This window comes from Macrobrachium rosenbergii, chromosome 23, assembly GCF_040412425.1.
Source record: "Macrobrachium rosenbergii isolate ZJJX-2024 chromosome 23, ASM4041242v1, whole genome shotgun sequence".
In the NCBI taxonomy this organism is placed as follows: Eukaryota; Metazoa; Arthropoda; class Malacostraca; order Decapoda; family Palaemonidae; genus Macrobrachium; species Macrobrachium rosenbergii.
In genome coordinates, this window is record NC_089763.1 from 59,519,924 (window position 1) to 59,546,861 (window position 26,938).

At 35.3% G+C, this 26,938-nt stretch overlaps 1 long non-coding RNA gene across 4 annotated transcripts in view; it reads right to left on the reverse strand.

Moving 5' to 3' along the window:
* LOC136851642 (uncharacterized) overlaps nucleotides 1-26,938 on the reverse strand; it is a 318,637-nt gene that overhangs the window by 129,579 nt on the left and 162,120 nt on the right. For all 4 annotated transcript variants that reach the window (XR_010856938.1, XR_010856939.1, XR_010856936.1 and 1 more), the window contains exon 4: nucleotides 9,317-9,423. This is a non-coding gene — a long non-coding RNA (uncharacterized lncRNA). The remainder of the gene's footprint in view (nucleotides 1-9,316; nucleotides 9,424-26,938) is intronic.

Genomic DNA, 26,938 nt, shown 5'->3' on the forward strand with positions numbered 1-26,938 from the left:
TCTTATCAAGTCATTATTTCTTTCTATCGAGGAAATGGCTTTGTTCGTCTTCCGGCGGGCCTCCGAGCCTGGGCCTTTGTCAGTAAGTTCTCGTGCCTTTTCTCTTGTTCCTGTATTCAGTCATTTTCTTATCTGCTTATCAACTTACTTTATGTAGGAATTTTGACAATGGAACATAACTGATAACAAACATCATATGCTCACCTTGCGGAACAGGGCTAGGAAAAATGAATGCCAAGTTCCGTATGTCAGCCATGAAAGTTTAATTCATGGGGCCGTGACAACAATTCTGTCTGACCTCAAACAAGTACATTCGCTCGACACAAATGTGTTCATCACATCAACAACAAATTCTGTTTTCCGCTCTTCACTTACATTCCAATAAATATTAATATGAAATTTTATAATTACCGTAAAAAAAAAAAAAGCAGAGTGCATCAGCCACAAAAATGGATGTAAAACTTGACACAGAATGAAGTGCTGAATGCTTCATAGAGGCATTCGTGTTACTTTGCTTTCCCTCTTCCTTCTTCCTCACTGCCTTTCGAAGGACTGGTGTGTATGATAAAAAACAAACAAGCACATACTTCGTTTTGTAAAACTACTTGAAAGACAAAACAGTAGTTTGACAACAACAAAAAAAACTCTGATTTGTTCCATACAACTTAGCTAGTTTGGGTAATTCATAAACCAATACTTTTTCTTAAAAATGTTGCAATAATGTCACCGGGGCAAGACTGTTCAACATCTTTTGTATCAAAGCAAGGTCAGTACATTGAAGGCACGATGCTTGAGCTTCCAAAGCACGTTTTCATGAAGGTGCTTGCTGCCACGCAGACACAAAAGTGGGCTATGACGAACAAAGGAAGATCCGGGAAAATTAGCTATCGCAGCAAGAACATGCCTTCTTCCATGTTCAAGAAGAAGAAGAAGAAGAAGAAGAAGAAGAAGTGATATTTAGGTTTCTCTTATGGAATATTAACAATTTTTTAGTAAACAAGTTCCTTAATTTTCCACGAAGCCTCTGCGAAGTTCGGAACCTGGTCGGTATACGTAAGAAATGATTCAAATAAACAGCGGTATTGCAATACTGTTTCTCCCTCACTGAGCAGACTGTAAAAATCTTTCTTTTTCCTTCTCTCCCTCTTTTTTGAGTATATATTAATAAATAACACTAACACACTGGCATCTGAAGACTCGGGAATTAAAAAGAAAAAAAGGAGGAAGGAAAAAACGCAGTTAGAATCATTATTCAATCATCAGTAAATCATGGATGCCGAGCCCAACTCCCAGACATTGCGACACATACCATCTCCGATGTAAACACAAATTGCCTCAAGAGGTGTGTGTGTGTGTGTGTGTGTGTGTGTGTGTGTGTGTGTGTGAGCGCGCGCGCGCAATGCGTTCCTAAAGACCAGCAAGTCAGTTCTCTCTTTACCTTGGTCAGCACAAAGCCTGGGGAATTCCAGACGAGAACCACAGAACAGCGAACGTTACTATGAGCATAATGAGAATCAATAGAAAACTACTTTTCTCTTTCTTGCTTCTTCTCCTCTTATTCTTCTTCTTCCTCTTCTTCTTCCTCCTCCTCCTCCTCCTCCTCCTCCTCCTCCTCCTCCTTCTCTTCCTCTTCCTTACAATTTTCACTTAACTTCTCGTTTTTCCCTCCTCTCTTTTGCCATTCAAGATATCCCCTTCTGCAGTCCAAGTTATAAATACCTTGACCGCTCATTGCTCTAATAAAAACGTCCTACTCGATACGAGAGGTATAGTTAACAAAGGTTATACCGTCTAAAACAAGAAAGATTTGTTTTTAATATTGTAATGACCTCTCAAGAGCTATAATGTGCTCATTATGGGATCTTGTTATCTTTCGTCAATATTTGTTTTTCCCCGAGAAAGTAAGGAGGACTTACTGTGAGAAAATTTGTCAAAAATATTATCAGCATAAACCTCTCTTTTCTGACAACTGCCAATTTCCAGTATTTGTTCTGTTATGAAGAGAGAGAGAGAGAGAGAGAGAGAGAGATAGTCCTTAGCCATACAAACGCCGAGCCCTCCGTCCACCTCCCCGCGCTAATCTGGAAAGGAATGAAATTCATAGTCCATCCAGACGGCCTGCTGGGCACTACACGCCTGAAACAGACGCGATCCTCCTCCACCCCCACCCGGAATTCTGTTGCCAAGGGATGACAATGATGACGATAATCACCACCACCACCTCCTTCACCCTGACATCTCATCTCGACTTGCACAACTGAGGTGCGCGGAGCGTGGGTGGGGGCCGTCTGATTTTCCATTTCCCTCACGGTTCTCTCTCTCTCTCTCCCTCTCTCTCTCTCATTGTTCTGTCTTCCCATCTCTGTAAAATCTAGTTTGTAATGTTTTCATTCTGCTCGCTATCATCCACTCGATTTTAATGAAAAAATGTCTAACAAGATGATTTGTAAGAGAGAGAGAGAGAGAGAGAGAGAGAGAGAGAGAGACAACAACCGTGAGGGAAATGTGAAATGGAGGCCCATGCACTTACCCAGACACACACACACGCAACGAACAACGTAATCCTACTTCATGTCTTGGAGGACTGGGTGAGAGCCGGAGTGATACGTTGCAAGGGTATCACACTGGGGCTTCGTAAGTCTGTTTGGAGAGCACCGGCGGATGAGAATTGGAATAAGAATGGAGAGAGAGGCGATAATCAGGAGGAGTAGAAGTAAAAGGAGGAGGAGGAGGAGGAGGAGGAGGAGTACGAAAAGGGGGTGTGGGAGGGTGGGTAAGGGTTACCTTGGTTGCGTGTGAGTTGAGGGGGTTTTTGCAACTCCTCCCGCCGGGTAATCTTAGTGCACCTGTGTCCTTGGGAATCTCCCTCCGCTCTTCTTGCTTCACAATCCTTGCCTGTCTCTCTCCCTCCCTGTCTCCCTCCCCACTCCTTTCGACATCTCCGTAAAGAAAGGTGGGAGGAGGAGGAGTAAGAGGACAAATATAGGAGAACAAGTATGGAGAGAAGGAAGAAGAATGAAAAGTAACTGGGTTTTATTTCCATCCACCTGATTCCTTCTTCTCCCACCGAAGGAGAAGGTCAATGGAAAAAGGAACTGGATGAAACGCCTCAGAAACTTTTTTCCCCAATTTTCTTTCTTCACCTTTTTGTCGTCCGACCGAAACAGGTGAGAGGAAAGTTTATCTAACAAGCAGCCCCATAAGGAAAACGACCAGACTTTTGTATCAAATAGATTTTGTATTTTTATAAGAGACAGCCACGAATCTTTTTAAACAGACCATATTCGGCAGACAGGAAGAAAAATTCTATCTAGAAATGACACTTGGTTAAAATATTAATTGAAATAACAAACTGGATTTGCGTTTAAACTGATCAAGATTAGTCAAAAAGGACGTCAAATTTCTCGAAAAACTTCTTAGCACTGACGCTGCTTTCTAAAGAACATGTATAGCTAATGTACTTATTACTGCAGACGCTGCTTTTTAAAGGACATATATAGCTAATGTATTTATTACTGCAAACTCTGAAGTGTCTCATACCTCTACAAGATGGGTATTCAAAACACTAGTTTACAACTCTATGAAGTGAAGCCGAGACAGGCAAATTCGGTTCCGGATCAACGCCTGTCCATTTCAAAGCACAACTGCACAAACAGTCTAAGATTCTTGGCAACAGAAATCTTATTCACGGATGAAGTTCAAACACTACATAACCATTAGCTAATAATATTCTATATAATCAATGACCTTTCAAATCACAGGCAAATAAAGACATTAACACAGTTAAACAGTTGACCCTGAGACTATCAGGATATACACACAAGAAAAATTAATTCCATTCCCATGCTGTTCATGTAATCCATAACTATTTCTGTTACACCAAATATCTATTATTGCTGCAGAGTCTCTCAGTTAGAGACCAAGATTTTAATTTTTTTACAGCTCTTCCTTTCTCTTCTCATTGCATTGATGTTTGTAAGAGGGACAAGACCTTCTTTAAACTAAAAATCGAAGACGTAAGCGGGAGTCGAGTGTCCTCAGTGTGAGGGAATAGAATTCTCTTCACTTAAATGAACATTCAGTTAGAACAATCCTTCGACAGCTTTTGGATGACAAATAATTATCATCATCACCATCACCCCCAACGCCGAGAGACGCAAAGGGCCTCTCTGGAATTCCCGACACATGTTTTCCCTGCTTTTCTTCCTCACCTATTCACTTTTCTCCGCCTTTCGTCTCACAGTTCCCACCCGCGTAGACCTGGGTCTTCCAACTCTTCCGGGACCTTCAGACGCCCAATTGACAAAATACAATTAATAGTAATAAAATAACAAGATTTTATAATGGTATGATGATAACTTTAGGATATATATGCACTATATATATCTATGTATGTGTGAGTCGGTGAATTGGGTAAAATTCTCAGGTATGTTGGGCGGTAGCCTTCCGGGGAAAAAAAGCTCAGCTACGGTGTACTCAAGTTTCGATTTCTTTTATGACTGGTGTGGATGAATTGCTGAAGCCCTGGGCTCTCATTTGAAAGACGGAGTTCGGTCCCAATGTGAGTCAGAAATTTATTTCTGTGAAACACGTCAGGTTTTCATTATACACACACACACACACATATATATAATATAAATATTTGTATATATATAAATATTTATATTATATTATATATATATATCTATACTCAACATTAGGAGTAAAAGGAAAATAATGAAGTGGCTGAAATCTCTTAGAATCTGCAAATCGCCGGAGCGTTCCAGCACAGACCAAATAGAGAAGACAAAAATCTTATGAATTTAGTTGCAGACGTATTCGTGATAGACTCAATGTTATCTTAACCTTTCGACTTTTCCACAATGTTTGGACTTCGTTGTCACTACAGAGGACTGAATCCTAAATGAAAACAAATGCAAAACCCAAACTTTCCGGTAGTGGGAACCGTTATACTAACTGCGACTTGCTAAACCAGACCAAGTACGAGGTGTCTAATTCTAACCACTGCACTACGAGAACCCTTATTTCTGTATTTTCCTTCCTTCGCCTACCCGGCTGAGACCCACCACATCCGATTAACTACCGGTACCTAATTCACTGCTGACTAGAGGAATGGGGCAGTGCATTTTTCTGAAACAGTCCATCACGGCCACAGCCAGGAAGCCTCCTCCCGGCAGCCTCCTCCCGGCAGCCTTCGCTGAAAATGTTTGCTGAAATTCCTCATAACCAGGTCACAGACAGTGAGACCGTAATACAAAAAAAGAATCATAATGAGCGTGGAACATATCAACCGCTCACCCAAGTCCTCAAAAAAAAAAAAAAAAAAAAGGCCATACTTCATACAGACTAAGCTTGGAAAGTTTAAGCTTTTTTTATGAAATGAGATGATTTACAACAAATTATGATTATTATATCTCTCTGTCTATTTGTATTCTTGAGCGTTGTGTCATAAGTACAATATGCTGTCACTGAGCTTATGTAAATTAAAACTGTTACCATTTTTAATTAAACCAAATTCGTCCAGTATCTTTTTTTCATACTTTTCACTAGGTTTTGTGAAAGGTCTTTTTCCTGCGCGCTTTTTTCCATATGTTGCATAACACCACTTACTGCGTGTTGTCGTGTTTATTATCAAAACTGTCTTTCGTGACAATCGTCTTTCACACACACACACACACACACACACACACACACACACACACACACATATATATATATATATATATATGTGTGTGTGTGTGTGTGTGTGTGTATATATGTGTATATATATATATATAAGTTTTATATATATATAAACATATGTGGTTTTGCCACTTAAACATATGCTTATATACTGACAAATATTTTTTTTATCTTTTATTAGAGAAAATATACAATATTTTACATTTTTAATAGCATTACAATCAGAACCTAATTAAAGCTAACTTAACTTTACCAAAAGCAAATATAATTTTATTGAACCATTCGGGTTGACAAATATTTATTTTTATAAATAATCTATGTATTTCAGCGTTAACATTTTTCTGTAGTTACTCAATATTAAACCACAAGTAATGCATATATATAATATATATATATATATATATATATATATATATATATATATATATATATATATATATATATATATATATATATATATATATATATATATATATATATATATATATATATATATATACATATATACAGGTATATATATACTGCATTTACTCCACCGCACTCACGATAATTAATAGAAGAGATTACTTATAATGTGAGAGGAGGATATGTTTCTCCTGAGCCACAAAAATCGAGTTTCATGGATAAATGACAGATCAGATTTTAGACAATATCAAACAGAATTTAACATAGTCACAGGTCAATCTTCTCATCCATTTGTGACCATAATTGTTAAGATCGTCGTTAGTAAAGCAGACGTCGCAACGAAGCAATAACGAGGCTTGGGTGGTGAGAGCGAGTGGCTGGGTTTCTTGCACAGCACTAATGGAAAATGTTCAGCCCCGTCACACCTGCCGGTGACGTGACGAGAGTTGTCAAATATTTCACCAAAGGAGAAACAACAGATACTACGAAAAAGGCAGACCCTGCTAAAACCACTCAACGATGACTAAAAATCTTGAACCAATGAATGCATACTCATTATTATAAACATTATATTACCTTACCTGATCTACTGTTTCTGGTTGCTGGGTTTGCTCAAGACCTAAAAGAACAACAACCATCAGGGAACATACTTCCGGCAAGGCCACCCAAGTGCGAGGATGTTCACTCCCCATTATATTTACGTGCGTGGTGGTGTGTGTTCTGATAAAACACACACACACACACACACAACGCAAGGACAGTGAGCAACATATAAAATCTTCGATGTCTGCCGAAAGTTTATCATTTAGAGGGGACCAACTCATGAATGTATTCACACGCCTCTCCACGATCCTTCCTTTCCTTGGTTTTTGGATGTCCTGTTGACACACACCTGCTGCACGCTCGCATAGGCATGAATGAAAACATACTGTTCTGTAGCTTCTTCCAGGGGCCCACTGGGACTGCATCTGCCGACTTGTGAAGCGTATCCAGAAATCTATACATACTGAATGTGAAGCCAGTATTGTAGTTTCAGAAATAATGCGAATGGATTTAGATGTTACAATTTAGAGTTACTCATGATGAAGCATTATTCATGTTTTTTCGTTTATTTAACTAGTTACTCTACATTCTACCCGGTGGCAGAGGCAAAGGCCCTTGCCGAGTGGTGATGGCTGGGAGGCTGCAAGCCGTCCGCCAGCGCGGCGCTGGCTTGTGTGGAGCCTCACCCTCTCACCATGATGGTCTGAGCAGGACAGGTGTGCCGCTGTTGACTCAGTTTGTTGTGTAGTGTGCGTGAGTCAGTGTGTAAACATCGACGGAGGGCCCACTGCCTAAATGTATAACATCATGTTTATACGTCACTGTGGAAAAGTTGTGGCATATTTTTCGTTAGAAATGAGACAATGAATTTCATTAAACCCATAAAATCGGCCAATAATGAGTATTTTCTGGTGCCAAGGAAGGAGCAGGAAACGCAGACCAAAGCAAAAGGAAACCACAGGAAATGGAAGAAGGAAAATCCCATCCACTAAAAAGACTCGTTAACAAGTTTAGCAAGACTTGTTTTGACAGCCAAAGGCCAACACACTCGCCTCTCATGGCATAAATAGGTCATATATATATATATATATATATATATATATATATATATATATATATATATATATATATATATATATATATATATATATATATATATATAGTATATATATATATAATTATACATATATCTTTAATTATATATGGATATATATATATATATATATATATATATATATATATATATATATATATATATATATATATATTATATATATATAAAATGTCAATTTTTATCACATACGCCGTCACATTGTTATATTCACAAACAATGAGCTACAAATACCGTATAATATCCAGTTCGCTCTGCTTCGGGAATATCACCGAAGGTGAATTATAACTGATAAATGATTCAGCATCTGGGAGACTCGAACGCCCGACAGTACGGATCGACGACTTTCAGTATGAAAAGTATGAATGCCACATTCATACTTTTACTTACCGGAACCTTTTGTGCAAGATATTTCTAAAACATTCAGCATTTCATTGACCTACACAAAAGATTCGTCAGCCGAACTCATCAAAACACCAATACACATTCGCTGTTTAACTCCACTGTGAATGCACTCTTCCACTTCACATAAATTATAGCTTTCCTTTCTAGTACATATTACATTACTTCTATCCTCCTTCTTATCACTTTCGAATTATACAATTTTTACCAACAGATCGTCCTCCATTTTTTCCTCTATTCCTACTGTTCTACATTTCTCACTCGTTCACTTCTTCAACCACAAACAATCCATTTGAAATGCTTCAGCTTGTTTACTATTATTCTATTTAACATCCACATTCATTTCCGCACACACACGCTATATATATATATATATATATATATATATATATATATATATATATATATATATATATATATATATATATATATATATATATATATATTATTGCTTATACATATACTGTCTTATGGCTAATAAAACTTGGTAATTGAATGGACTTATCCTTAACGGCAGCTATACAGAGTTTAGTTCTGGCATTCTAACAGTGACGCAGTCCTCAGACCAGATCTTGCTTGACAAAACCTAGCAAGAGATGGAAGCTTTACTGTGCGCTCGCATCTTTCCTGGTCCTATAATAGGACCCATCACCGCAATCGCTCGAATCTGGTGTGAGCAGAGCCAACTCCAAAGCCAAGTCTCCGGGTGATCAGGACGAAAACTTCTTGGCTCATCCATCACTGATGGCACCATTTTTCTTGAGCCGAAACCATCGCTCACGGAAACAGGGAAACGATGCTGCTTCTTTCTGCTCTGTAATTGGTTTTATATGTTTTGCAAGTTCTGCTGCTGCCTATATGCCTTGTCTAGCCAAAAGTTGGCAAGCTGGAAGCTCTAGTGACTATTGAAAAAAAAAATACAAATGCTGGACCACCAGCGAATCTGAGCACATAAAAACCTCTCGATGAATGAATGGACCGCCAAAGAAAATGGTATTACTCTTCAAAATATTTAAGGAAGAGAGCAGTGTTCACAAGATTAGCACAAACCATCCCTTCTTAAATGACCTTACACTCTTAATTTCTTGTGAATCCAAAGCACGAAGCAGCATGCCAGTCCTTCCACACGAGACAAAGCGCCGAAGAAAAGGAAACAACGTCAGTCAATCTTACCATTTGCCTGGCTTGTCCACTGGCACAGAGGTCTTTCTGGAGACATTCAGTTATCAGTAGGGTGACAGCCATGACTGCCGCCCTCCGTTGATGAGAGTGGTATACGCCTGTGAACGAAAGAAAATACAGTTATTCAGTTGATGGAAAAAAAAATATTAAGAGGTTCAGTTTCATCCAAAACATTGGGAGGATACTTTACAAATACATCATAAACGGTCCGTAGAAGCCCACAAAACTGACTATGAGAAACTTCAGCATATTTTTTCTATTTATCCTCACCTTTGTTATTTTGGTCATCACCTGTAATTCTAATTACGTATCAAACATTTAAAAGACCGCCATACCAATTAATTTTGGTCCAATCGATGATCTCCCATTCTAAGCATGCAAAGCCAGTAACTCTCGGTAAGTGCAATTTAAGAAATCTACAGAAGCCAAAGCTAAGTAGAGAGAGAGAGAGAGAGAGAGAGAGAGAGAGAGAGAGAGAGAGAGAGAGAGAGAGAGAGAGAGAGAGAGAGTACTCCAGCATGCAAACTTCAAAGTAAAATCATACCAAATGTCGTATAACAACTGTGTGTGTGTGTGAGAGAGAGAGAGAGAGAGAGAGAGAGAGAGAGAGAGAGAGAGAGAGAGAGAGAGAGAGAGAGTTTGCCCGATTTCAAACTTTATCCTGTTCAACCCAGTCCTAAATAAAATCGGCACTTAATTTGTTTTATCAGGAATTTAGAAGATCTTATCGGAAATTAAGAACAATATCCACGAGTGACTCTCTCTCTCTCTCTCTCTCTCTCTCTCTCTCTCTCTCTCTCTCCTTCATACCACTATGAGCCTCCGATCGGCTCCTCAATTACTGCCTTAATCCTTTAAACATGGGAACACCATTTCCATTCTGGTCACTTTCCAGTTCTGATTCTACAGCTGAGAGAGAGAGAGAGAGAGAGAGAGAGAGAGAGAGAGAGAGAGAGAGAGAGAGAGAGAGTTTACATGGTTTTACTAGACAATCTCTCTTCCCAGTTGGTACGTGTGATTCCCCAGGGTAATTCGAGTCACTCCCATAATATAATGGAAGCTCTAATCTAAAGCCTGTGGTCTAATTGCAGCCTAACCCGCACGTGTTATTAAAATCTCTTACCATGTTTTGCAATGCGTGGAATGACATTTAAGCGAATACAGCATCGCTTTGACCTTTTAGCATTTAATTACCGTCCGTAATTATTAAATAACTCGTTCGCATCACGCTGCTGCCATTAGCATTAAAGTTCAGAGAATAGCATTCCTCATCGGAGCCGACACTTGTTTTTTCTCTTCTAAAGTCTGAGATTGTTTCAGGCTCTTAAAACAAGGAACATTCCAGGTAAGCAAGGGGTGGATATTTGTTCAGTTACTTACTATACAGTTTCGAGCACTACAGCAATTGTCAGTGGTGAATTCTCGGGAAACGAGCTTCTGCACATAGAAAAATAGGTTGGGAATTGTGTTATCCAGCTCTCATTTTGTATACGTGCTTCAATGAAACTGTTTGCCTTATTTTACCGGCTTTGCGCCCAACAAGTCATAGTTGAAAATTAAGGTAAGTGTCTTTTCATAAAACAGCACTAAAATATGCATGCCAAGGCAGGATTCTCCTCAAGAGAGAGTAGCAACAACGTTTGAACCACACAAATGGAATGTGATTCTTTTTATTTGGACCGGACGAGTAAGTAATCAAATGTCCGAATAAAACAGCATAAATATTCAAGTAGAATTGGCCGAAAGAATAAGGTTATTTTTGTACACCTTTGCCTTTGTGAAATTAATCACATAGAGGTGACAGGTTCCGCTGTAGTATAATTACATGATGCAGCACCATTGTCTCTAAATTTCTCTTAGAATCTTCATTAATACAACTAAAAAAAAAAAAAAAAACAAAAAAATAATATAAGTTTAATCCAGGTCTGTCCACTCTTGACCCCTTCCCTCAAAAGATATTTAGGAGATTTAAAATATAAACCAAATATTGCCAGGAATTCTTGTTAATGTCATTACCCTATTCTTGATTAATCCAGTACTTGGGTTAATCCAGGACAGCTGTTTCTCACTTGAAGATTAACCCTTGCAGGCATTAAATGCTTCTAGGCTCTTTTGATCTTAGCTGTTCCTTTTAAGTGAAACCAAATCATCTTTAGACTCTTAATTTCCTGTTGTATGCAGTTGGCCACAGAATACATTCGAGTTAAGGCAAAAGATACGGCAATCAACTGTTTCACTTTCATCATGGCCAAATATACTTTATATTTTATTTTACGTCTTAATTCACATAATGGGAGTTATATACACACACATACATTTATAAAAATATAGATATACATACAAACACACACGCACATATACAGTGTATATATACAGTATATATGTGTATATAAATATACATACATGCACATATTCTTTTATATATATATATATATATATATATATATATATATATATATATATATATATATATATATATATATATATATATATATATATATATATATATATATATGTGTGTGTGTGTGTATGTGTGTGTGTGTGTGTGTGTATATATATGCACATATATGCATGCATATATTTATTCTAGGATATTTCTTGTTTTACTTGTTGAAATGTACCCCTGTATCCATTAAAGTGAGTGATTGATTGCCTGATATTTCTTCCGTGTGTGAAAGCAAAACACTTCAATAAAGCTGTCACAGATTTTAAAAAGCTAATTGTATGCAGGAAAGGAAAGCTTGTATGTGGGTAGTGACTGACTGACTTCATGTTATGAAGCAAAGCAATTAGCAAATGTAGATCACCAAACCAATCACCTCATCATTTCCAGCCGCTCCCTTCCTTTCCTGCATACAATTAACTTTTTAAAATCTGTGACAGCTTTATTGAAGTGTTTTGCTTTCACACGCGGAAGAAATATCAGGCAATCAGTCACTCACTTTAATGGATACAGGCGTACATTTCAACAAGTAAAACAAGAAATATCTTAAAATAAATATATGCATGCACACACACACACACACACACACACACATATATATATATATACACATATATATATATATATATATATATATATATATATATATATATATATATACATATATAATATATAATATATATATATATATATATATATATATGCATATATATATATATATATATATATATATATATATATATATATATATATATATATATACAGTATATATATGACAGTTACGGGTCCTTTATGTAGAAGCGGAAAAAGTCACGACATAAAATTATTCAACTCTACGGAAGAACGCGGTTAAATTTTCCTATGGCATAATACACTGTTCAAGAATAAAACTTGAGAATTAGTGTTTTACATACGAAGAAGGTTCTATAACAATATGAACTCCAACGCACAAACCGATGGAACGAGTATGATGAAAATTAAAATAGCTTTAATACGATATCCAGCAAACAACAACAATAATGCTAATGCTATTGACAATGATAATGATGAGGCTGCCAGGGGGTGATAACGACCCTATATACGAAGATGGCCTTTGTGTGTGTGTGTGTGTGTGGGCATGAGAGAGAGAGAGAGAGAGAGAGAGAGAGAGAGAGAGAGAGAGAGAGAGAGAGAGAGAGAGAGGTATCCTAAAAAAATTCCATGTTTCATCAGTACCACACTTCGGAATTTAAGATTTTAGGTATACCAACACTCTCCAGTGTTATTTTGCCTAACAATCAAAATCTTCAGGCAACCACTTTTGCATTACATCAGTAAACCACGTTATCAAAGGTACTTAAAAATCATATGAAGACTCATTGGTAACGCTTCCTCTTTTTAAACAGTACTACATGCTTGAGTTTCCGTGGGATCCCTGGTTAAGGACTTCACCAATTGTATTGAGGTTCCGGACCTTCCCTGAAAAAGCGGGACTCCATATCTTAAAAACTAACCATAAAATCTTCTTGAAAATAATCTTTATATGTTTACCACGCCCAAAGTTCACAAGCGTCAACCTTCGCAGCGTGTTTCGTACAAGCAACATTGGGGATTACCGTACAAACAAACAAAAGACTGAGAGCGCGCCCCTTCTCACTCGTCTGGCCGAACCATGATACAGTGTTGGGGAACATGCTACCCGGCCCATACAGGTTATAAGGACTTCGAGGTGATTTAAAACATTGTGTCATTGACTTGTCATCCGAGTTCGAAGCTATGCGAAGTCAGACTCGAAGCAAGCACTTTTCCAACATTATTGGTTACATTAGTTTTAGTTTGACAACTAATCCCTAGATTGGCTTTCTTAACAACATCTACTCATTTGATTTCTACAGATCTAGGTTATTCATAATTTGTTTTCCACAGCATAGTTTATCCGTCCACTAACAACCTTGACGCTTTTGTCGGGCATTAGATCATAAAATAGCATTCTCAAGTCAACATGGGTTCGGTCGAATGGTCGTCCATGCCTTACCACCTGTGCCATCATTACTCTCAAAGTTCCACTCTAGAGCTTAACAATAATATCTTGCCCTAATTTAAGCCATCAGCTGTGAAGTCAAGCTGATATTTGGAGTCCGAAGCTGCTTTATCAGTTTGAAGGTCGGTTAACTATCTTCTTTGGGAATCGTGGAACCAAGAAAGTTGCAAGGGGAAACCAAGTACAGGTCATTATTAGCTGAAACCACAAGAAATGAATAAAAAAATAACATACTTCTTCAAAATGAGGTGACACATGCAGCACATCCTCTCCTGTGAAACTATGGAAGCTGTCATATCTCAGCTTGCCATTACCGTTATACTAAGTCGAGATATTGGCCGGTAATCTTTTCTACGGTAAGATATAAACAGGAAATAAATCAAGAGTGCATCCATTGACAAGGTTTTTAAAATTACTGAGGCAATGTTTACATGGAAAAAACTCCTTGAGTAGGGACTTCCAGCTCCTCATTAACCGTACCTCGGACCAGGAATCAGTCATTTATGAAAGATGGAAAATAAGTAAGAAATATGAAGATTGAAAAATCTTATCATCGCTTCGAGAGGCCTCCAGTCCTAGAAACAAGTAAGGAATGGTGAGAGAATGAAAAAACGGTGTTGGAGTTTATCGCAAAATGTGACAGATTTAAAAAGGAAAAAAAGAAAGAAGCAATAAGAATATGGTTTAGCCACGAAGGAGAAGTTACACTTAATTCTTAAAAGAAGACAAATTGATTAAAAGAATCGGAAGTGAAAGCAAGATCATTCCTAAACTTCGAAGTAGATGGACAGAAATAGCATGCAGTCCAAATAGTACGCAACATCGTTAATAAGGAGCCGATGGAAGAGAATAGCCTGACAGGAATTAAGGCCAGACAACAAGAGAAGGAATTCTCCCTCTGACCTGAGCAGATCAGCGATGCCAATAGTACCTACAGCAAAAGGGAGCGATTTCAAATAGTACCTACAGAAAAGGGAGCGATACAACTAATACCTACAGAAAAGGGAGCAATACAAATAGTACCTACAGAAAATGGAGCGATACAAATAGTACTGACAGAAAAGGGAGCGATACAAATAGTACCTACAGAAAAGGGAGCGATACAAATGGTACCTACAGAAAAGGGAGCGATACAAATAGTACCTACAGAAAAGGGAGCGATACAAATAGTACCTACAGAAAAGGGAGCGATACAAATAGTACCTATAGAAAAGGGATAAGACTTTAGATATGCTTAGCCTACCACTACAAGTGGTACCCTTTACCGGGGAGGATGAGGTCGATGGGAGAGCTAAGAGAGGATGTGATTCAGTGCACTGCCCATAGCCCAAGAGCCCACCATGATTTATTTCCTGAAAAATGACCAGATGTCTAATGGGTATTTCCTTACATTTTAAAGTGATGGGTCTGGATTTTATGAACCCTTCTTGCTCAAAATGCAACTTCCCAAATTACTTCAAAATATTGGGTTCCAGCACAAGAAAAGTGTTATATTTCCCCCCATTTTTAGTTTGAAGTGGATAACTATACGTCAAAATATTTCTATGAATAAACAGATTTCTTTTATATTAATTTTGTTTCAACTAAATACAATATGTAGAGAACAAAGGTCAAAAGCTCAATGGTTTCACATTATGCTCTTAAATTTGGACTAGGGAGACATTTCGTCTTATTTTACTACTGAGATGGTCCCAAATACTTTTTACATTTATTACAAAAATGAGACATCTAGGCAGTTTTTGGAAAAAGCACCCATACAGGAAGTGTGACTAATGCCCACCTTAACGCAATTAACACCCCCCGTAACATTACTGAAATGATGAACAGTATACTACCTATAAAACTGCATAGATTCTATCTTGTAAACTACACTGATCAAATGTCTATTATTTTCTGTTAAGATCTGTACAATGAATATGTGCTTTGTTTCAGGACATCATACAAGGTGATCCAACAAACATAGACCACTTGTAATTCATTATTCATCTTCCAGGCACTGATTGTTCTGGTGGAGACATACTACCATTTATTGAAATGAAATGGGCAAAAGTGAAGGAAGCAGCTACTAGGTGTCAAATCATTCATAAGTTGCCAAAATATTTGACACTTTGTAAGTCACTACCAGGAACCCCACCTGAGACAGCAGGATGTCACAACACTTGCTACAGTAGATTTACATCTGTGCCCCTGGAGCCAGATAGGCCTCCAAGCACCAGCAGTGAAGAACATGTTTCCAAGAAGTCCATCACACTAGGTTGAGGTATCGTCAGCTGGTGTTTTCCGAAAATCTGCATCTTTGCAATAACGTTTGTGAAAAAGGTGAAGAATATGGAACAGCCTCTTACTAGTTGTATGACTTGTTAGAAAAGAACATTAGAGAAGCTGCCCGTGTAATCACTGACAGTCTTACGTTAGTGAAAACTGGAAGTAATGGGTTTCATTCTAAAAAGAAGCAATATATCACAATATCTGCAAATGCAGGTACATGAACAAGCAGCAAAATGTACTCAAAAAGGCAAATACTGTAATGTCTGAACTTCATGAAGTAACCTGTAATGCTTTAAAACACCTAATCATGTAAACCGAGTCATCTGTAATAGATAATTACCAAACAGAGTACCTTGTATCATTGTATCACTGCATAGACATTACAGTAGGTTCCTTGAAAGAGAATCCAAAGTTGATCTGGTGCCTCATAAAGTAAGCACCATAGGTAAAAAAATAAAGAACCATTTTGGTAACAGAGTTAATTTGGATTTTTATAGTAAGAAAGAAGGTCAAGCCATTTACTCTGGTGCATTACAGAAGAATGCATCATAACAGAAGCTGCAATAATTCAACATTCAAATGTTCTTGAGGCATGTAAGTGTGCATCTGAATTACTAACATCCCCTTCCCTAGAAAACTTCCCTCTGGGCAGCAGAATGAAAAAAATGCCCCAGTGATGTGAAACAGCGAATTGAGTCCTTGTCACAGGAGTCATATTTTACACAAGTGGAGGGATTAAACCTTCAAAACATTTGTGTTTAGGAGTAGGTATGAAAAGCCTAATAGGAAGACGAAGAGTAGATGGTCAACTGTTACCTGACATGCTTTTACCTCAAGCAGGTTTGGCAACTGGTCTTGCCTAGGATAACTACAATGACATGACAGAAACTTTATCTGGGAAATAATGGAGCCAATAACAACAGAACAGGTGGTAACAACTCAAAAGTCCAGGGATTCTATGCTCAGCTAATGTCCTAGCTCATGGTTCAGCCACTGGTTTCATTAGTGGAAAGCACTACAATCCCTGTAAGCGCATACATACTCTCTTTGCACTGGCCTTGCAAATTCTTCATTTTAGGCATTTCATTGAAGTGTGTGGCTCTCTATGAGATGAATGCATTGCATTGCTAAATTGCAAAATGCATCTGAGATGTATTTGGAAGGCTACTGTACCTGGCAGTAACAGAAAAGGTTGGTCTTGCTTTAGAGCTGTCCCATTATCATTGTGCCACATCACTGGTGACATTAACAAGACCTGCATTAGTACATTATTGGACAGGTTAAAAAGAATGGAACAGCAAATGACACAGCTAACAAGGCTGATGTGTACATCATTGATCATATGTTCTTTCTTTGTACTTTGAATCTACCTACTACCTTTCGAGCTATGGCAATAAACATCCTGCGGCAAGCATTCAGCAATGCAACGATTGCAAATCTTGTGTGTAACACTTATCCTGATGGCCCCACCATTAAAGATAGTAAGTATGATTTTCGTGGACAGTCTGGGATTTCATACAGGAACACACGCTCTTCACAGAAACGACCACAAGATGTGAATGCTGCTTTGCACTCAGAAAAAATTTAGAATGGAGTTTTTGATGTTTTTAATGGATGAATGGACCCCTCATGAATATGCATCTACTCTAAAAGGGCATCAGCTATACTTTGGGGTGGGGCATGAATGCTACCTCTACTCAGAAGATAATGGCATTGTAAGTAAGACTGAGATTCATGGGTTACAAAGTGGGCATGTGAGGCTGATCACAGGCCTAATTTTCCATGCAAACCTTATTGCTGAAGTTCACCACCAATGCAACCCAGTCATTGCTGTGCACAGCAATTATGCCAATGCCTTTGTACTAATGGTTTACTATGTCAGATACATGAATGCTAAAATTTGAATGGATGCAGGGGTTAACTCAAAGAACACAAAACGAATGATAAAGATTACAGATTTAGCCACTAAACTCACCAGCATTATATGTGATGCCCTGCCGAGCTTTCATGCACTGACTGGATGTGATTACACGGCTTCACTCTTGAGAAAGGCTAAGTGGAAACCTTTTGAAATCATGAAAGGCAATGACAGATTTATTGCAGACATTAGCAAACTTGGAGGTTCAGATGTGATAGAGAAATGTTTCTGCAACAGTTGAAGGACATGTGTGTTGTATATGGAGTTCGCAACTTAATCAAGGTTAGTGATGCCAGACTTTATCTTTTTAAGATGCTGTATGCACTCAAAAAAAAGGCAAAAGATCCATTAGAAAAAAACAGAGCTTGAGATCCATGCTGTTTGCACCGTGCAACCAAGTATTTAAGCAAAAATTGCTAAGAACAAACTTGGTAGCATAAATGTGAAAAAAATGCGAGAAATTCCAAACCTGTGACATTTGGACCCGTCGGACATGGGTGGAAAGTTGAAGTAGACAGACTGAAAGTAGTCTGGTATACTGGACCAAATGTTCCTGCCAAAATTGCTTTTGAAGAAACTTTTTTGCAGGATGAATCAGAGGATGAAAATGGTGATCAGAAGTGCAGTTCGTCCGATGAAGAGGAGGTGGAGATTGATTATAAGTGATTCTGTATAATGTGAGTAATCCAAATTAATGCCGGTTTCCACTAAATAAAATTTTGTCAAAATATGTGTATATCAATGATACTAAAGAATTAAATGTTTTTTAACAGTAATATTGGTAACTCAGGTGCATACCTGACATTAGAGAGGTATGGAAGTCTACCTACGGGAGATTTAAGAACTGCATCGTCAGGTTTAAATTAATGATAAAGTATATGGGCATTTCGGGCATTCGTCACACTCCCTGTATGATTGGTATAGGCATCATCTTTTTCTAAAAACTGCCTAGATGTCTCATTTCGTAATCAGTGAGGTTTAAAAGGTATTTGGTTCCATCTTAATTGTAAAATGAGGAGAAATGTCTCCGTAGTCCAAATTTTAGAGCATGTCACGAAACCGTTGACCTTTTAACCTCTGTTCTTTACATATTATATTTAATTGATATGAAATTAATATCAAAGAAATCTGTTTGTCCATCGGAATATTTTGATGTAAAGATATCCACTTTAAACTAAAAATGAGAGGAAATATAAAATTTTTCTGTTACGGGAACCCAATGTTTTGACGGTACTTGGGAAGTTGCATTTTGATAAAAAAAGGTTCATAAAATCCAGACCCACTACTTTCAAAATGTAGAATTCCTATTTTGAATATCCCATGTGTTCAAGAAATGCCCATTAGACATCTGGTAATTTTCGGGAAATAAATCGTGGAGGGCTCTTGGACTGCCGAGATTTAGTCATATTGAAGAGGGAACTAAAAACTGAAACAGCCAAAATGAAAGCTTTAATCCAAACAGGCACGAAACCTTCAGTATGAAGCTACGGCAAAACAATATTGTGAGAAAGATAAATGAGGTTTGTGTCATAGGTCCAGCAGCTGCGATCGTTGGAGAAAGAAGAATATTCTGGCACCAAATCTAAAAGGGGGTGAATTATCAGTCGCGTAAGTACAGTTAAAAAATGAAACAGGAAATGAAAGTCAGAGCCAAACATGCTGTAGAATAAATAAAATTATTTTTGGAGACGGGAGTCACAACAGACGAGGAAAATGAAACTCTCGGAAACCAATTCACGTAATATTAGGAACTGTTTAGCACGAATACAACTTTCAAATGAATATAGACAGAAAGTTAGGGAAAGGATGCTTAGGTGTAAAATTTCTGGATGATTGAGCTTTGATAGAGTAAACATTTGTTGATATCAATTTTTGTAGGCCTCACTTTTTATTTTATGTTGCTCCTTTGCAAGTTGAAAACATTTCTGACTCGAAGGATTTGTAACTTTCCCATGAACCAGTTTTAACATGATTTAGACATCTGTTCATGAATAGGTACAAAATCAGAGAGAGAGAGAGAGAGAGAGAGAGAGAGAGAGAGAGAGAGAGAGAGAGAGAATTTGTGCATATGACCTCCTATCAACAACCTTCGAACATTTAATTATTCATCAACCGATTTTCTCACCTTTTATAATTCAATCATTCCATTATTTAATTAGTCATTTTCATTGATTAATATATCTCTTAACACACAGGTATACATAAAATCATAATTATATAATCTGCTAACAATGAATGATTAATCACAATACAAAATTATAATCGAGTAGACACATTCGCTTTGTGAGTTATCAGTCAGTAAAAAGATACTTCTCAGTTTTAGGTAACTATCACCTGAAATGAAGTTAATACACTGTTAGTCCGAGTCGAACAATTCCTGAATGAATAGGGGTACCAGGAAAAAATAAAATGGCACAAAAGAAATAAAAAAGACAAAACTGTCACCTTTAAACAGGAACAAGAAGCGGCTGCGAAACGCCTGAGTAGAAAGCGAGCCTCAGAATATGCTGTAGACAGAACCTAACTAAGCAAAGCAACACAACGCCACAAAAGCATAAAAAAGAACAAACCAGCATACATATAAATCTAACTACTCAGGGTGGAGTGGGGATACACTGGCGATACATACACTTTGGGGACGTCTCCAGTAACGACCAGTATACAGTATATAGACATGCATGCAGTAAACAGAGGACCTTTGATACTTGCTTCCCTCAAAGAAGGTAACGTCATCGACCACGATAGCCCATTTGAACTTCCCATACAAGAAAATACCTTGGATATAAATTGTAAAACACTCTTCAATTGAAATCCAATAATATGAACCGGTGTATACTCTTACTCACACACACAAACAACCCTTACACGCCCTCATACACACGTACACACACACATTTACATGCATAATAAATGATTGTGTACATACATACACATACGCTTTTATATATATATATATATATATATATATATATATATATATATATATATATATATATATATATATATATATATATATATATATATATATATGTGTGTGTAATATGTGTATATATTTTATATATATATATATATATATATATATTGTATATATATATATATATATATATATATATATATATATATATATATATATATATATGTGTGTAGATGATTTTGTAACTAATTCACAAATACATTTTTATACTAATATTACCTGGATAAATCAACTTCCTATATCTGTAACAAACCCAAAATGTATAAGTATGAATTCTAGCCATACGCATATATAGTATAATATATATATATATATATATATATATATATATATATATATATATATATATATATATATATATATATATATATAAATATACATATCCTTCAATACATATATGAAAATATATTATTTCCCAGGTAGAGCGAATTGGATATTAAAGGACGTTTGTAGCTAAATGCAACCACAGTGATGTGATAAAGTTCATATATATATATATATATATATATATATATATATATATATATATATATATATATATATATATATATATATATATACATACTGTATACTGTATGAATTTTATCACATCACCGTGATTCATATACAAGCATTAAGCTACAAACGTCCTTTAATATCCAATTTGCTCTACCTCGGAAATAATATATTTTCATATATGTTAGACCATTTTAACGTCTCTCTTCGCTAATCGTCTCGTTTTATGTCGGTTGCAATCCATTCGGGAAAGTAATTGCCCAAAGGGGAATTTTTTAGTTGATAATAAGTTTGTCGTCTCGTGGGCTCTAACCACGGAAGTAAAGAACTCAGGACTACAGTGACGCCATTTTAACCACACGGCCAACAAGTGAGGTATAAGTGGATACCGACTCCTATCTACAAATCCCTGTCGAACTCAGGTATTTGTAATTAGAATCGGTATCAAACCACTTCTGTCATGCTAACCATGTAGTGCATTTGTCACACGCAGCCATATTATGAATGAATTTTATCACATCACCGTGATTCATATACAAGCATTAAGCTACAAATGTCCTTTAATATCCATTTCGCTCTACTTCAGAAATAATATATTTACATATATGTTACCTGTAGAGGAATTTTTTAGTTCGTAATAAGTTCGTTGTCTCGTGGGCTCGGACCACAGAAGACAAGAACTGGGGACTACAGTGACGCGCAATTTAACCACACAGCCAACAAGTGAAGTATAAGAGGGTCTCGACTCCCATCTACAAATCCCGTTGAACTCAGGTATTTGTATTTAGCATCAGAACCGATATCAACCCACCTCCGCCATGCTAACCATGTAGTGCGTTTGTTGCACGCAGCCATATTATGAATGAATTTTATCACATCACCGTGTTTCACATACAAGCATTAAGCTACAAACGTTGATTAAAAATTATATGACTGAAGTTTATGGGACTTTAATACCTTATTTGCTCTACCTCGAAATAATATATTTTCATATATGTTACGTGAAGGGGAATTTTTAGTTGATAATAAGTTCGTCGTCTTGGGCTCAAACCATGGAATAGGCTACAAGAACTCAGGACTACAGTGACGTGTATTTTAACCATACATCACAACAAGTGAGGTACTGTATACATATATATATATATATATTATATATATATATATATATATATATATATATATATATATATATATATATATATATATATATATATATATATATATATATATATATATATATATATATATATATATATATATATATATATATATATATATATATATATATATATATATATATATATATATATATATATATATATATATATATATATATATATATATATATATATATATATATATATATATATATATATATATATATATATATATATATATATATATATATATATATATATATATATATATATATATATATATATATATATATATATATATATATATATATATATATATATATATATATATATATATATATATATATATATACTGTATATATGAAATTTATCACATCACTGTGATTGCATTTAGCTACAAACGTCCTTTAATATCCAATTTGCTCTACCTCGGAAATAGTATACTTTCATATATGTTACCTGAAGGGCAATTTTTAGTTGATAATAAGTTAACCACGGAAGACAAGAACCCAGGACTACAGTGACGCGCATTAAACCGTGTGGTTTAATGTGCGTCACTGTAGTCCTGAGTTCTTGTGTCCCGTGGTTCGAGGCGGCGAACTTACTATCAACCAAAAAATTGCCCTTTGGGTAACGTTTATGAAAAAGTATGATTTCCGAGGTAGAGCAAATTGATATTAAAGGAAGTTAGTAGTTTTATATATATATATATATATATATATATATATATATATATATATATATATATATATATATATATATATATATATATATATATATATATATATATATATATATATATATATATATATATATATCTAATATCCACAATGCCCTCTTAACTTCTCAAAGCTTTTTGGATATGCTTGTAACTACAAAGCCGTAAGGTCCAAGCGCAAGAAATTGAAGAGACTGTGATGGCCAATTTCTTGCACTTGGATCTTACGGCTTTGTAGTTACAAGCATATCCAAAAAGCGCGAAGAATTGAGAAGTCAAGAGGGCACTGTGGCTATTAGAATTACATATGTGTCTGGTAAAAGTGACCAGTAGATTCTACATATATATATATATATATATATATATATATATATATATATATATATATATATATATATATATATATATATATATATATATATATATATATATATATATATATATATATATGTATATATGTATATATATATATATATATATATATATATATATATATATATATATGTGACGGAGTGTCCAGTGTCTGTTCTTCAAATCAAACCTGATATCTAAGTGCTTGTATATATATATATATATATATATATATATATATATATATATATAAATATATATATATATATACATATATATATATATATATATATATATATATATATATATATATATATATATATATATATATTATATATATATATATATATATATATATATATATATATATATATATATATATATATATATATATATATATATATATATATATATATATATATATATATTGTGACGGAGTGTCCAGTGTCTGTTCTTCAAATCAAACCTGATATCTAAGTGCTTGTCCCGGAGTCTAAGGCACCATTTATATATGGGGGAAATGGTCCAGTGTCTGTTCTTCAAATCAAACCTGGTATCTAAGTGCTTGATAGTTGATTACCAAACTTACCATTTATTCAACAATTATAGTTACCTCACAAAAGCCAGACACCTGAACCCTCATCACACATACAAGACGACTGATTTCTCTAAAGGCAACAGTGATCCCTTATAAAACTTATCAATCATGAAAGAAAGTAGATTAAGTTCGTTAAACAGGTGTGAGGTAAAATCTAAGGGCATCACTCCATTAACATTATAAAAGTTCAAGTATTTCCATTTATTTCATTTCCCTGGTTCGAGCTCACTTCAATTACTTGAAGGAAAACATCTCACTTACCACTCTATCTCTAATTCAAATCAAAATTACTGGTGGGTCAATGAATGAAACTCTGATATAATATTTTAAATACAAAAATTTAAAAATTTCTGAAAAAAATTCTAAATTCCACGAAATTTGCTGTATTATAGTATAGGTTCAAGAATGTGTCCACATTTCTCTAGTTACAAATTAACAATAACTATATACCCATAAAACACCAGTAGCGCAAATTTAGTCTATTAGCTTTTAAGATATATAAAAAACAAAATTGTATATTAAATCTGAATTAATCATCAGACAAAATTAAATCAGAAATTAATTTATTAATTAATCAAAAGGACACGTTATTCAAGAAACTGATTTAAATTTTAAAAACAAAGTTCACTTCATGATTGGAAAAGCCAAGTGGAAAAGTCCAAGCGAAAGTAGAAGAAAGAGTTCAAGAAATTAGTGCCATGAGGGGAATGGAACGGAGAGAGCGAATGTCCCCATCAAACGTTAAACAAAATAACCACATCAAATAAATCAATCATTTAAAAATGGGGATATTTTAAAAGAAAGCAGAAATATTATAGACTCCTGAAAAAAAATTAAATATGAAGCAAAAAATTACTGTAAAATTGCAAAAATTAGGATCCATTTGGCAATATGGAAACACATCACATATATGTATAAAAGAAAACCAGGAACCTTTTAAAGAATGATAAAGCATAAAACAATCATTTTGCATTAATTAATACCCAAAAATAAAAACAAACCATAGAATTAATTGTAAAAATATTAAAAAACTTTGAAGGTCTGCTTTCTCAAAACATAAAAAAAAATGCATCTCTCCCTTAGTATTGGACCAATCTAAATGAAATTTTAAATATAACATGGGAAAACTTTTAAAACAAATTTTAATATTTTGACCACTGATTTTTGGCAATATTTTTTTCTTAATATTTCGGAAAAATTTCATTAAAAAAAAATTCAATCTAAAAATAATTTAAAAATCAAAATCCCCGGTTTGTAAAATGGTCCTCGTGTGTTTTAACCATCCCTTAAAACCAAAAAGCAAAGGAGGAGATGCATTTTGAAAAAATTTTTGGCCGAAAAATGTTCAGATAAAACCTAAGGTCACTGAACAAAAATTTTTTCCCCAGAAGTTCCACATCCTAACAAACCCCTATATATCAACAACTGTCGTTAAAAAGTCGAAACCGGCCGATCCCCAAATACAGAAATTTATTTCTAAATTCAAAGATTATACATTACATTAACAGTCTCAGGGAAATTATTATTATTTGAAAACCAAACACAATTGGATTACATCTGAATTAATCATCAGTCAAAATTAAATCAGAAATTAATTTATTAATTAATAAAAAATTATCAAGAAAGATTTAAATTGTTAAATAAAAAATTTGATTGAAAGGAAATATACTGTAAGTAAATTAATTCCCAAAAAGAGAAACAAAATAAGGCAAATAAATCAATCATATAAAAATGTGGATACAAAAGACACAGAAATATACTTGCAAGATTAAATATCAAAAAAAGAAAAATTAAGCAATAACAAACGCATCACATATATGTATAAAAGAAAAATTCATCAAAAGATAAAGCATAAAACATATAACAGCTCTTTACATATAACCACTCTAAATATTTTTCTTTAGTGCACTCCCACAATTATGTTTACAATACCTTGGTACCAAATGCTTCTGTCTTTAACCAGGCGCGTCTCTAATAAAATACACTGTTCAGATAACTCAGACACATTTACTAAGTTAAACAGTTAAAGATATGATCGCTCTATCTAAATATCAATTACGTTATGGAATGCAAAATCCTTCAGCAGTTTTGAAGAGAGAGAGAGAGACACGAAAAATGCAGCCCTTTCATAAGGATAATGGTCTAACCACAGTGTTTTGATCAAGTCCCAATGGAATGCCTTGTACACTAATGGAGAAGGTGATAGCCTCAGCAAGTTTTGAATATGGACTAACAACCGCTCTCTATACAATGAACAAGGCTCTCAGTCTCTCTCAGCTCGACACGTCATCCTCTCAAACCATATAGCGTTTATTCACTGTAACTTTACGCTAACTCTTTTACAACATATGCGCATCTGAACAAAAGATCATACAGTATACAACAATACACACATACACACGGGGAGATTACTGCATTATGAAAACCACAGCATAAGACTCCTCCCCCAAGAAGATTGGTTATCCCAGGGTTGAATCCAACGATTCACAACGGGATAAGTAATCAGCAACCACGTTGTTCTTACCCAAGATATGCTGTACCTTAATATTATAGGGTTGCAAGCACAGAGACCACCGAGTGAGTCTCTGGTTGTGATTCTTGATCCGCTGCAAAAACGTGAGCGGATTGTGATCAGACAGCACCAAAATCTCTTCATTCCTAGGTCTGTTCA